Here is a 13,604-nt window from a genome sequence, read left to right on the forward strand (position 1 = left end):
GCGCCGGTGGCACCATCGGACTGTCTACATTCTATGGGCGAACACTCCGCTGGTGAAGTTTCGAACCCTTGCTCCCAAGTGCTAAACACAATGTGTATCACCTTTGTGCATGTGTGTTAGCATATTTTCATAAACATTTTCAAGGGTGTTAGCACTCCACTAGATCCTAAATACATATGCAATGAGTTAGAGCATCTAGTTGCACTTTGATAACCGTATTTCGATACGAGCTTCACCCTCTTAATAGTACGGCTATCGAACCTAAATGTGATCACAATCGCTAAGTGTCTTCATCACCGAAACAAAATGGCTCCTACCACTTATACCTTTGCCTTAAGCCTTTTGTTTTTCTCTTTCTTCTTTTCAAGTCCAAGCACTTGATCATCATCATGGCATCGCCATCATCATGTCATGATCTTCATTTGTTTCACCACTTGGAGTAGTGCTACCTATCTCATAAACACTTTGATAAACTAGGTTAGCACTTAGTGTTTCATCAATTCATCAAAATCAAACTAGAGCTTTCAGCTAGGAGGTGATGTCGGAATGGCACCACGGATCCTTTGGAGGTGGAGGCAGATGGATGTGAGCTCAACGGCGGTGGAGGAGAGGAGGCTACGGATCTAGGGTTCCGGCGGCGGACTAGCAAGCACGGCAGATCCAAAACGGCGGCGGCGGAGAAACAGAGAAGGTAAGGTTGTAGTTTTGGTGTGCAGAGACATCAGGGGAAGGCCGCTATTTATAAGGCGGAGCGGGACAAGAAGGTGAACCGTCCGCCTAGATTCACGCGTCCGCTGCGCCATGACACAACACTTCCCACTAAAGATTGTGCGCACGCAATCTCTGGTCGTGCCCTCAAAGGACACGCTGGATAACGATTCGCCCGATCAATAAGCCGAGAACCATCGCAGGTAAGAGGGACACGGAGCCAAAAATGCTCCTACGACCCGTCTAGGCCTAGGAGTTCGAAGGTTGGCCCACCGATGGGTTCAACAACCGCTCAGGGCCTGCTAGCGGCCAGTACCCAGGCGCTCGAGCGACGCGGGTATCCCAACCCACGTTCGAGTCTCGGCTGGATACAATCCATGGTTTTTCCTCGAAGAAAGGCAGAGAGCCCTTGGGACCGGTCGAACGGACCCGAGAACTCTATGGATTGACCGTTGAGAATCTGGAGTCGGTCACCAGCTGACCCAAGCCGGACCCCCGCGAACGGGATGCCAGGGCTCTACTCGGACTAGCCCGTTAACAGCTCACCGAGCACTGTGATTCGTCCATAGAGGAAAATCATGGTACGACTCAGCCTCTTCGTTTTTATCGGAAAAAACGCTTGAGAAAAAATGATCACAAAAATGAACCGACACTCAGACCGGACCCCTGCTATGCACATGCACACGCACACTGACACACATCGATCTAAGCTGCAACGAACCGTATATAGCACATGGAATAAAATCCGCCGGCCGTCCAACCAATCGGTCCACGTCGCCCGGCGGCAAGAAGCTATGCCCTGTTCACTTAGCTTATAATCCGTACTTTTTCAGTGAGCAAATAATATTTTTCTTTCACAACAAATCAACTAATAGTACTTTTAATCATGGCTTATTAGCCAAATGAACCGGGCTCTAGATCATGCAACCAACGGGCCAGAAGCAGCAGGGGGGTACGGTGATGCAACGGGCACGACCACGACCAGCACAGTGCAGTGCTTTTGGCGACACGGAGGGACGGGGAGATGCCACGAATTGAGCCCACGACGGACACAAACGACCACTTGGAGCGGGAGTCGCGTTGTGTCATCTTTCCGAACAAGAATGTGTACTCCGATCCTATACGTTGGTTGCAAGACGTAGGTTGCTCGATTGATGCTCTTTGAATTGATGTACGATGAAGGATGCATTCTTTTTTTTTTGTCCATTTTTATTTGGTTTGAGAAAGGGTCAATAGATACATACGTACCTCGTAGTCGCTGTTGGAGTGGAGGTCGTCGAAGTTCAGTCGCTTGGTGGTGGTGTTAGTTGGTGAACAACTACGTGCTTATCATGGGAGTTCTTTGTTCTTCCGTCTATGTTTCTGTGTTTGTCCTCCGCTCTGTCTCGTGTGTATTGGTGGTGGTGTTGTGTTGTAAGTGTGTGTTCTCTGTTGCATCATTATGAGCGGTAATATAATTACCACTTGACTCATCAAAAAAAGAAGGGCGAAAGCCTAATCAAATCTACCAATGCATGCGTGGGTTTAATCAGTTACAGAGACCTCACCGTTTAGGACAAAAGCCCTACATATATACTGGATGAGTTTGAGCTCACATGCATGTGTTCTTGTTCTTAGCTGCCTGGGAAAGAGTCCTTCATGGGGCTGGAGGCTGGAGGGGAGCCCCTTTACGAGTCGTGCTTGGTCAGGGAAAGGGCGCTTAGTTCCCGTCCTCTGCTCGATCGTATATATCTTGGTCAATAGTCTTATTAATCATGCATATATGCTGGGCCAACATGTCTTCTCCGGAAGATGTAAGAGGTGCACAGTGACGCGGAAAAGGTCATAATGTATCCTCCTGACTTGGCTCCATCATGGCTACCTGAAAAAAGAGCTAGTATAAAGTTCCTGAATTTAGGTGTAGAGTTTTTAAATCTCAAAGTTTTGAACCTAACATAAAGTTTATAATGTTTTAAATATGCTAGTATAAAGTTCCTTAATTTTAAAATGTAAAGTTCGAAATTACAATATTTTAAACACTAAAAATACAAAGTTTTAAATGTGCTAGTATAAAGTTCCTCAATTTCAGAAATAAAGTTTGAAATTATAAAGTTTTAAGTCTTAGAGTATAAAGTTTAAATGTGCTAGTATATTGTTTTTTAATTTAAAATGTAAAGTTTGAAATCTTGAAATACAAAGTTTTAAATGTGCTAGTATAAAGTTCCTGAATTTTAAAATAAAGTTTTAAATTACAAAGTTTAGATCTTAAAGTACAAAGTTTTAAATGGTCTAGTATAAAGTTTTACAATGTTTTAAACCTTGAAATACAAAGTTTTAAATGTGCTAGTATAAAGTTCCTTAATTTTAAAAATAATGTTTGAAATTATAAAGTTTTAAGTCTTAGAGTATAAAGTTTAAATGTGCTAGTATATAGTTTCTGAATTTAAAATGTAAAGTTTTAAATATTGAAATACAAAGTTTTAAATGTGCTAGTATAAAGGTCCTGAATTTTAAAAATAAAGTTTTAAATTACAAAGTTTAAATCTTAAAGTACTAAGTTTTAAATGGGCCAGTATAAAGTTCCTGAATTTAAAATGTAAAGTTTGGAATTGCAAATTTTAAACCTTGAAATACAAAATTTTAAATGTTCTAGTATAAAGTTTCTCAATTGTAAAAATAAAGTTTGAAATTATAAAGTTTTATGTCTTAGAGTATAAAGTTTAAATGTGCTAGTATAAAGTTCCTTATTTTTTTACAAAAATTGAATTACAAATTTTAAATCTTAGAGTACAAAGTTTTAAATGGGCCAGTATAAAGTTCCTTAATTTAAAATGTAAAGTTTAAAATTACAAAGTTTAAAATCTTGAAATACAAAGTTTTAATATGCTAGAAGTTTCTGAATTTTGAAAATAATATTTTAAATTACAAAGTTTTAAATTTAAAGTACAAAATTTTAAATGTGCTAATATAAAGTTCCTAAATTTCAAAGTTTGCTCGTCCGATGGAAAAGCTTTTTATTCCAACCAATGATTACATATTAAATATTTTCTCTCTACTATGTTTTTCAAATTTGATATCTGCCATTTTGTGTTCTAGCTTGTTAATTATACTTACTCCCCCTGTCCTAAAAAACGCAATTCTAGCTTTAAACCTAGACACACGCAGTATCTAGGTTCAAAGCTAGAATTGTATTTTTTTGGACGGAGAGAGTATATATGTAAGTGAAACTATCCCCTGTCCTTTCACTACCCACACACCCGCTATCTCGAAAGAGAAAAATAAATAAGCTGGAGTAAAAAAAAAGTGGCTCACAAAAAACTAGATATGAGCACCGAAAATAGCCCAACATAAAATAGGCCGAGATCACAGGACAAAAGATAACTAAACTCGAGAAACTAAATGGATCTGGAAAAAAGCTAGACAGGGAACCAGACTTCAGAAATGATGGGCCGAAACTGGCAAATCGGAATCGGTGCAACTTCCCTCCGTGTCGCAACCGCGCCGAGCACGCGTGCGTCGCTACTCCTCACTCATCACGCGCGCGTTCAGCAAACCTAGGAGCCCGACGTCAACTTCAATGGGCTGGAGTGGGTTAACTAGGATTAGGCCCATTTGCTAGTTGTCCATGGAAGCACGGCTGTTGTCTTCTGTATATAGCTTTCTTTTTACTGAAGATGAACTTGGCTTGGTTGGCGTCGGCTGTTGGCGGCTCAAGTTGCCGGCGACTGACCAAATCCGCCATTTTTTATCCAGATACATATACTACTTACTTTAGTCCCGTGATTATGTCCTTTCATCTCCTGCCCTGCATGAGGTTACAAGAGGCCGGGAACCTTAATCACAATAATAATAAATGTGTAATACCCCGTTGCCACCGGTGGATGTGGATAGGACGTGAGGAGATCTACAGCTCTGATTGGAGAAGCCCTAGGAAACTCCACTTGTCTCGTCTTCCAGATTTGCGGACCATAGAAGTGGTTTCCCAAACCATATTACTCATCATCTTCTGCGTTTCGGGCCGGCCATTTGGATACATCTGAATCATCTCTCTTGCTTGGCATAAATAGCTCTTTGATCCAATGCTTCTTCAGAGACGCGCGCGACACATTTCGCTTTTGAGCGCCTGACGCCATCTCCAGTTTCCCAGATCTGAGCTGCCGCAGTTGAGAATTCAGAACGGAGGCCGGATTCAGACCGACAGTTAGCATCAGTTGTATTGGATACCATGAAAGAGAGAAATCCAAGGATTTTCAGGCCAATGATCTGTTGAAGACGAAGCACATGGAATCTAAGCCGGTGTTGCGCTCATGTAGTAAGCTAGGCTTGCAGAGCCCTTTGTATTTTCCTTTACTGCTCAACAGGCAGCTGACTTTTGTCAAAAAAAAAAGTAGCTGACTGATGCTGACAGCTTTTTCACGACCGTGCCGAAGCACGTACTTCAAGAGAAAAGAAAGTACTTTCAGGGTAACTTACACAATGTTAAAAAAACAAAAAAAAGAACAATTCTGGACCTTGTTTAGATTGAAGTCAGGAATCAGTATTTAATACTGTAACACTTTCGTTTGTATTTAACAATTATTATCCAATCATGACCTAACCTAACTAGCTCAAAAAATTCGTCTCGTAATTTACAATCAAACTGTGTAATTAATTATTTTTTTTATCTATATTTAATACTCTATATATGTGTCTAAAGATTTAATGTGATGGAGAAAGAATGAAAAAACTTGCAATCTAAACAAGGCCCTGAACAAGATGTCGGAGATTACAAAATGATCTCGACAGGTGCAAGTTTGTGAGTAGTTCAGTATTTGCAACCTCTCTGCAGGGGTGATAACATACATAGGGCATCAACACTTGACGGCCCCAAAAAAGGTTAACCTGCAGAGTGTGGACTTTACAATGCTGCATCAGCGGACTACATCTCCTTTGCGTGTACATCTTGGGTCCTTTTGAGCACATAAGTAGTTGCCCTTACAAAACATGACATTGCCAAGAAAAAAAACAAATAACCAAAAGAAGAAGAAAAACTTGCTGGAAGGGACCAGAACGATCATCGGGCAGCCGGTCCCTACGAACGTCATGTAACGAAAAAATCCAGGACTCAGGGAGGCCTGACAGCAGTCCCTGGAGAACAATAGTCAGACTCCTAACATTGCAATAGCTGTCCGACGCTGCTACTGTCCCTTGCTGGCAAGCCTCCGCTTGTACCGCTTCAGCACAGAGGCCAGGTTCTCCTTCCCCTTGGGGAAGGCGACATCACCCGCTGCTGTGCCACTCCTGCCCTTGCGGCCCGAGACTGCGGTCTCCACATCCTTGATCATCTCCAGAACCACACCTGCAGTTGTGAAGGTGCCCCGGATTGGTATGGGGATGGGACCCATGGCTGTTAGCCCACTGTGGGGTGGACTATTGAGCACTCTGATGTCTTTCTGAAGACAAGCACATATGGTCAGAGCACTCCGAGGCTTCGAGAATGCAGGGTCCAAGATTCCCTGCATAAAATAAGTAGCATAAGAATCACAAAATGGATCATTATAAGTGAATGGGACAAACCCTAAAATTTTCGTTTTCTATATTAGGATACCATTTTTACTGTTTCCAAAATTTATCCAAACATAAAAGTTGTCATTTTCAACTGGTTTCACAACTATTTTCAACCATTTTTTGTTTTCGTTTATTTCTTAAGTATAGAAAAAACCCAAAGCTGATCGTTTTTGTTTTCTATATTGTAATACCATTTCCAACAGTTTTCACCCTTAATTGTAAGTACTAAAAACTGAATATTATCAATTGCAAGCAAAAAAATCTTACACACCAAAAATGAGCACGAAGTTAAATTAGTTCAGGACCATAACAACTCACCTGAAGACGGTTAAGGACATAGGTATACTTGCCCCAAAGTTCTGGTCTGCTTTCCACTAGAGACATGTCCAGCACTCTGTGGATGCACCAGACACCAAAACTAACAACGAGTGATGCGCGCCAAACACAGTCCTCCCCACAGTTGGGAAGTGTGCGCATGTATTGGATGCCCACCTGATCAGAAGTATGTTGCTGAAGATCACCATGAAGCAGTTGATTCTCAGTAGTCCCTTGCATCAATAGCTTCTCAGATGCAGCAACTCGGTCAATTAGATCTTCATCGCAACCACCATTTTGCTTGAACAGCCACCCTGATCCCTCTAGCTTAAGGAGCTTCATAATGCAGAATCTGAGGGACTGAAGAAGCTTCGTCTCAGATTCCTTATAAGAGAAATCATCCTTAGCCATGCCACCTGATCTGCCTGAAAGATTGAAGTCACCTTTACTGAGCTCTGCACTTGACATGCCAAACAATTGCTCAAATGGTTGCTTAGCCCAAAGGGATCTAGCACTTGGGCTCATGCTCGACTGCGCTGAGAAGATATCACTCTGGAGCTTAGGAGGTGAAAGCTCATCAAATGCTAATGGAGCCGCAGGCCTGGCTGTTGAGTTTGCATATTGAGATCTTTCTGACGCCAGCCTGCTAAGGTATGACTGGGGTCCAATGGCACCACCCAACTTTGCTTCATTCAACAATGCAGCTCTACTTGCAGCGATTATTCCAGACATATCAGGTGAGCTGTGGTACTTTTTTGAGTAAGCAGGCGAACCAGCATTTTCATTCCCATCAACAGTGGAAGGATCATAATACGATCTTTCAGGCATCATTGAGCCTACACGGGATGTTGCAGGAATCTGTGAAGGAGTAGCACCCAGTGAAGCAAGCAGATTATGATTACGAGCATTCATCATGGAATCAACATAGGTTGGCACAGCAGACACAGATGATTTTGGAAGCCTCTGTGGGTCCAGTGGCATGCTAGAGTAAGGGTTTCGGCTGGCATTCATCTGTTTCAAGTAAGATGTGAGCTGGTACCCATGAATTGTTGCAGGTTGGTAGAACTGATTATTGTCTGAATAAGATGGTGCACTAAAATTTGAGTTTAATCTTGCACTTTGCTCAAGTAGGCTATTGCTTGAGCTCTGCAGCTGTGTATTTGGTAGCTGCATACCCTGAGACCAGCTTGACAATCCCATGCTCGGTCCTCTCTGAAGCCCATATGCAAGTTCCAAGTTCGATGTCTCATTCTTAGGGGACATCAGGTCCACTGAGCTTGACAAAAAAGCTGCCCCCCGCATTGAGTCTCTCACCAGTGGGCTCTTAGGTATTTCAACAGCTTGCTTATCCGTTCTTACAGCTGTGCTAGGTGTTCTAAGGTCTATCCCAAGCAAGATACCAAACTTTTTTGTGCTGGCTTCTTGAGTGAGCTTACCATGGTAATCAAACAGATGCCCCCAGAACTCATCAAGAGTAGCAGCCAGCTGCCTCCTTGCTGCACGGCCCAAACCAGATAACCTGGACAGACTACCATTGCCATTTCCTGCATCTGAGCCTTTTCCCCTGCTGAAGGTAAGAGATGGTGGACCATCATCAGACACACAAGAGGTGCTATCAACAATTGACTTCTCAGACTCCAAAGCATGCATATCTTCCTTATCCTTGCCTGAGAAAACATCTGTTTCTACTAAAACATCTCTTTCAGTCGTGATACTAGAGACCACACTTTCTACTGTGCTTTCAGTAATAGTAGGAACCTTCTCCAAAGGCTCCGGCCAGTTGACTGCAACAACTGATTTAGACTCCTCACGAGTAAATGATGGGGAGGGGCAGGTTTCAGAAGCAGTGGATGCATAAGCAGTAGATTGTTGAGAGTCATGATCAGATTCTACAGCAGTGTCAGAAGTATCAATATAGTCCATTGTATCAATATAGTCCATGGCCAGTTCCGGATGGCTGTCAGGCACATCCCTGGGAGAAGGGCCAACATCTGATCTCTGATCTTCCTCATATGTAACATTGTCCACCTTAACATTTTCCCTTTCTTCAGTATTCAAGAGTTCTCTCTGAGAATGCACAGACCATTCATGGGATTCGGCTTCATGACTTCCAGATCTCAATGGTGTAACAGCCAGGTACAGTGAAAAAGCCACAGATACACATGCAACTAAAATGAAAACAGTATATGGGAGCACTACAGGGCTTCCAGTATATCCTTTCAGATTGTTCATCCAGCCACTGTCGCCAAATAGCATTTCTGCCACAAATATGATATTTGAAAATAGCATAAGGAGAAATGCAAGAAAAACCAGTATCTCCAGATGCAAAGACACTCTATGGGCTCCCATTATTGATCTTGACGAAGCAACACGAAAAAGTGGGATGACTGAAGATGGAAGGAGCATGGCCTGGATAATCTGGCATATAATTAATAATTGGTATATCCCTTCAGCTCCTGCAACTTTCGCCCAGTACAGAGTAGGAACTATGGCAAAAGCCTTCAGTAGGAGATGATGTCCAGAATGAGGAAGGTTTATACCAAATAAATGCTGTGAAATCACTTGGCTACCGATAGCAGATGTCAGCGAGATGATATGGCTGGAGAAGAGAAGAACCACTAAAAATATAGTTGGTGCCAGAGGGTTTACAAATATCTGCAAAGTACTCAAAAGTTCAGTTTTCTATAGCGGAGTAGGATTGCTTCCTAAATAAAATTTTCAGCAGAAACTTAGCACAGAGCGTAAACAAGTACGAAATTTAGGTGCTTACCTGATTCATTAGCTCCACAACATCTTGGAAGGTAATGAGAAGAGTATTAGTAGATTCCGCTGCTGCAGAGTTCATTAGAACATAGTTCACCATAAAGATTCCAGTAAAAATGAACAATATTGAAAAAAGATGGTCAGTGAAATAAGGCGCCAAAACCAACTGCAGATGACTTTTTCTGACCCTGCAAATACAATGTTTCTTGATTAAGAATACGCACAGAAACTGAAGACAATTCAGCAAAAACAAACTACTGCAAGTGCGCAAACCGTCACTACTTTCATTTTTTTGCACATGTCAATATTATCCACTGAGCACGATGTGAAAAGTTAGAAATGGTACAATTTTGATGTTTTGTAATATGCTACACACCCAAACATAAGAAGCAAAATTTCATGAACTGTCAAAAATTTCCAAAAGCTGAGCACAATGTGTACAGATGAACAAAGTGTGGATCCTATAGTGAAAACTTGTATGAAGTTATGCAAACAATTGAAACATGATTAATTACATCTTGTTTTATTTCGATGCAGTGTACCCACAATTCATCAAATTAATAAAAGAAATAATATAGTTTACAAGTTGTATCCAATATTCAACTGGCGTGAGCAAAAGTTCAATATAATGATCTCGCTGCTGACTCTTAGGAGTTTCCAAACTCCAGACAACAAGCCAAAATTGAAATACATGTAAATGTATGGTTTGAAGTATTTCTGGCAAGCCGTTGTCCACTAATCAAACAATTTACCTGGACAACTGATGAATGAATGTAGAAGTTGTGTGCCATTATGTTTGCGCCAAGAAGCGCCATCAGAGAGTAAGCACTCTCACCACTGATCTTGGGGAATATTACATTCATTGTGAGAGGAATTTGTGGCTGGCTAACCAATAAGCCAAGCACATAACTAAGAAGTGCAAATCCTGCTATGCAGGCATTTACTGTCCCTTCCATCTTCTTTCCCTAGAGCAGACATAATGGGTAAGTAACTAGCAAACATAAAGTCACATTAGTTTTTTTAGATAAGGGAACAAAGTTCCAGCCTCATTAGTGTATCAGTGTCTGTGCAAGTATCCTTCTTGAAGTAGTAATCTTACCAGGTGGGATATAGCATATGGTAGCAGATTAGGCACCACTGTTGCAAAGCATATCCCTGTGATGAGATCATCATATTCAAACAGGAGGTTGAATCCAAGTGCTATGCCAAAAATCTGAAAATTCCAGATATAGCCATCAGAATCTAGCATGTCAGAACTACATCATGTAGCATTGCCTTACAGGATGAGAATTCACAGATTAAACATTAAAAGATATGAGAGACATCCAAGGAAGTGTGCAAATACCATAGTCAACTCTGATGTCAACAAGGACAATCCAGCTTGAACACCCAGGAAAATACATGTTGGCTGGTTGTACTCTTGGTGGCATATCTTTGTTTCATGTGAAGGCATGAAAAAGTTAGCAACTTCTAGCAACTTCAAAGGAATATCATGAACAAGTAAGATGAGATAAAGATTTATTCTCCTCCAAAAAGAAGCCCTTCTACATCCAGTAGTATTATAATTGAACTATAGATGGAAAATAATTATTTAAGAAGGCAATTAAATTGATACATTTTGTTTATCAACAATCTGCATAAATTGAATAGCTCATACTTTCCCTAATCCCTGGTCTTCTAAGTTCCTTCAGGTCCAACTCAATATCTAACCATCATATAGCGTTGTGAAATGAAAACAAACATTTACTGAACTAAATCTCAAGAGAAGGCCAGCAAAACCAAGGAACATCGGTAAACCAATACCTCTGCAAGATTCTTCCCTGTGACAGTGCCAATGCAAGCAGCAAGGTACTGACATACAATGGCAGTGAAGTTGAAAAGGAGAGCCAGCAACACCAGGTCGAATCCAAAACGAGAACCAGCTTCAACGGCTGCTACCCACTTCCCAAGATCAATGTACCCCATTGAAATCAGGAGTGCTGGTCCAAGGGCATGGAAAAACTTAGGCATACCACCCCTTGACTCCATAAATCCCATGCTCTGTTGAACATCCGTGGCATCCATGGTACGGCAAAAAAAGAGGATGCCTTCCTGCGCAGCCGCAGATCAGTAGGAAATCGTACCAGTAAATAGAGAAGCAAACAGTACCCAAACTATAGTCTCTCAAACAATCCTGCTATTATTCATACAACATCTGATCAAAACCCCCGAAGCCTGACACCACTGATCCAATCATCTGCATAGGAACAATCCACAGCATTTAGGTGCCTCCGGTTCAAGCAGCTTCATGGCAAGTGAACAGCCAGATATGGATAGTAGTTCTCAGTTTCCTTCTCCAGAAATGGCAGTGTGTACTAGGCAGTTTATGCACCACAAGGAGGTTTTCCCGGGAAGAAAACAGTACAAAAAGGTTGGATTTTTACCAAGAGGTCAGCGGATCTTTGTGCCCAAGGAAGCAGTAAAACCTAGCTTGTCTGCCTGCAGATAGATCCAAACAACCCAATCAGCAACAAGAACCGAGATCCTTCAGGCAAAGAGAACCAACTTTTAGAGCGCCAAATTCAAAGGGAAAGGGAAAAGGAAATCGCAATTGCAACAGCAACCAGAGCATAAAAAGGGCAAACCAAGAACACCTTTTGACCGAGTACCAACCAAATCCATCAATAACATCGAAAAATGCATTTATTTCGCATGGGAAAACCTCAAAAGATTCCACCTTTAAGCCAAAACTTTCTTCCTAGGCGTCTCCCGACCCCAAGCGTAAGTTTCATATCTTTCTATTTCTTCCAAGGCCACCATAGGCTTCATTCAGAACTCCAAAGGAGAAGAGAAAAGCAGCCCCAGTGAAACCAGGCACTCGCAAGTCAAAACATCACCAAAAAGGCGGGTGATTCTGATTCCTAGCAAGGATAGATAGGCTAAGCTAGCGCAGCAAAGCAAGACCCCCAGGGTTTGGTTTGCTTGCTCGATACAGTAGCAAGCTCAAGCTATGCGGCAGCGACGGAAAGCTCGATTTGGGTGACAGCTATCTCGACGGCGGCGGCGGGAGCTTAGGTTCTGGTCGAAAGGACCTCGATTCAGGTGATGGGGATCTCGATTGTGGCAGCTCGATTGGGTGTCCTGGCCTTAGGAAGCTCGATTTGGGCCGCACGGCTCCCTCGAGATGAGAAGCGTCGAACTGGACGGCGAAACAAGCACCTACCTCAGTCCTAGGAGGCGCTGCTGACTTCGATTCGTGGGCACCGGAGCTTGTGGAGGTTGCAGCCATCGATCCCCCCATGTTGCAGAGCTCCGGCCGGGGAAAATCCTTGCCGAGGCGGCCGAGATTGCCGGTGAAAGGTAGGTTTTTGCTCGCAAGCAAACGGGTGGCCTCGGATCTGATTCTGATCTTTGGTGTAGGGAACTAAAAAATAACGAAAAATGAAATCGCTTCCTGGGGACCTGCTTGCTCTCGCAAATCGGCCGCGAGGGAGAAGCAGCCCAACGGGATCCACTGACCAAATCACGCTAGTACTCGCGTTCGGCTGCGTAGCTGCGGTTCCAACACGGCAAAAAAAAATTCGCAAGAGGAGCTCGAAAAACCAGCAAAAATCGCGGGCAAACGCAGGGAGCAAGCAATGCGAGAATCATACCTCTTGCTGCTGCTGGTAGGCGGCTAAGGTCTTGGGCCAATTAAGGGGGAAAAAATCGATGTTTTTTTTCTCTGCCCTAGGACCTCTCCTTATCTGAGGAAGAAGTGGGGGGAAGGGGACGACGAGCTGCTGAGGCTTTCACCTTCAGCTTGCTAGCTGCTTCTTTTATTATGTGTCAGTTTTTTTTTTCATTTTTTTTCCCTTCCGTCTTGGCTTCTTCAGGTTTTTTTTTTAATTAAATTTTCTTGGAAGATTATGCGCTTACTATTTCCTGCTGTCACGGGGTGACAAACTGACAAGAGTGGGTTTGTGGAGGGGACGACGAGCTGCTGAGGCTTTCACCTTCAGCTTGCTAGCTGCTTCTTTTCTTATGTGTCAGTTTTTTTTTTTCATTTTTTCCCCTTCCGTCTTGGCTTCTTCAGGTTTTTTTTAATTAAATTTTCTTGGAAGATTATGCGCTTACTATTTCCTGCTGTCACGGGGTGACAAACTGACAAGAGTGGGTTTGTGGACCAGCCCTGATTTCAAGAACTGTGGTGCTTACGCTTTTTGGGGAATTCTTGTCATTTGTTCAATTGGATTAACTTGCCGTTTATAAATTCAGAAATGTTAAAAGATCGGATATATATAAATATAAAATAAAAGGGGGAAATTTTGAAG

The 13,604-nt window shown here is 42.4% G+C and overlaps 1 pseudogene; it reads right to left on the bottom strand.

Moving 5' to 3' along the window:
- Positions 1-5,465: 5,465 nt before the first annotated feature.
- On the bottom strand, positions 5,466-13,123 carry LOC136461517 (protein ETHYLENE-INSENSITIVE 2-like; annotated as a pseudogene).
- Positions 13,124-13,604: the final 481 nt, after the last annotated feature.

The sequence above is a fragment of the Miscanthus floridulus genome, chromosome 6, assembly GCF_019320115.1.
Source record: "Miscanthus floridulus cultivar M001 chromosome 6, ASM1932011v1, whole genome shotgun sequence".
Lineage (NCBI taxonomy): Eukaryota > Viridiplantae > Streptophyta > Magnoliopsida > Poales > Poaceae > Miscanthus > Miscanthus floridulus.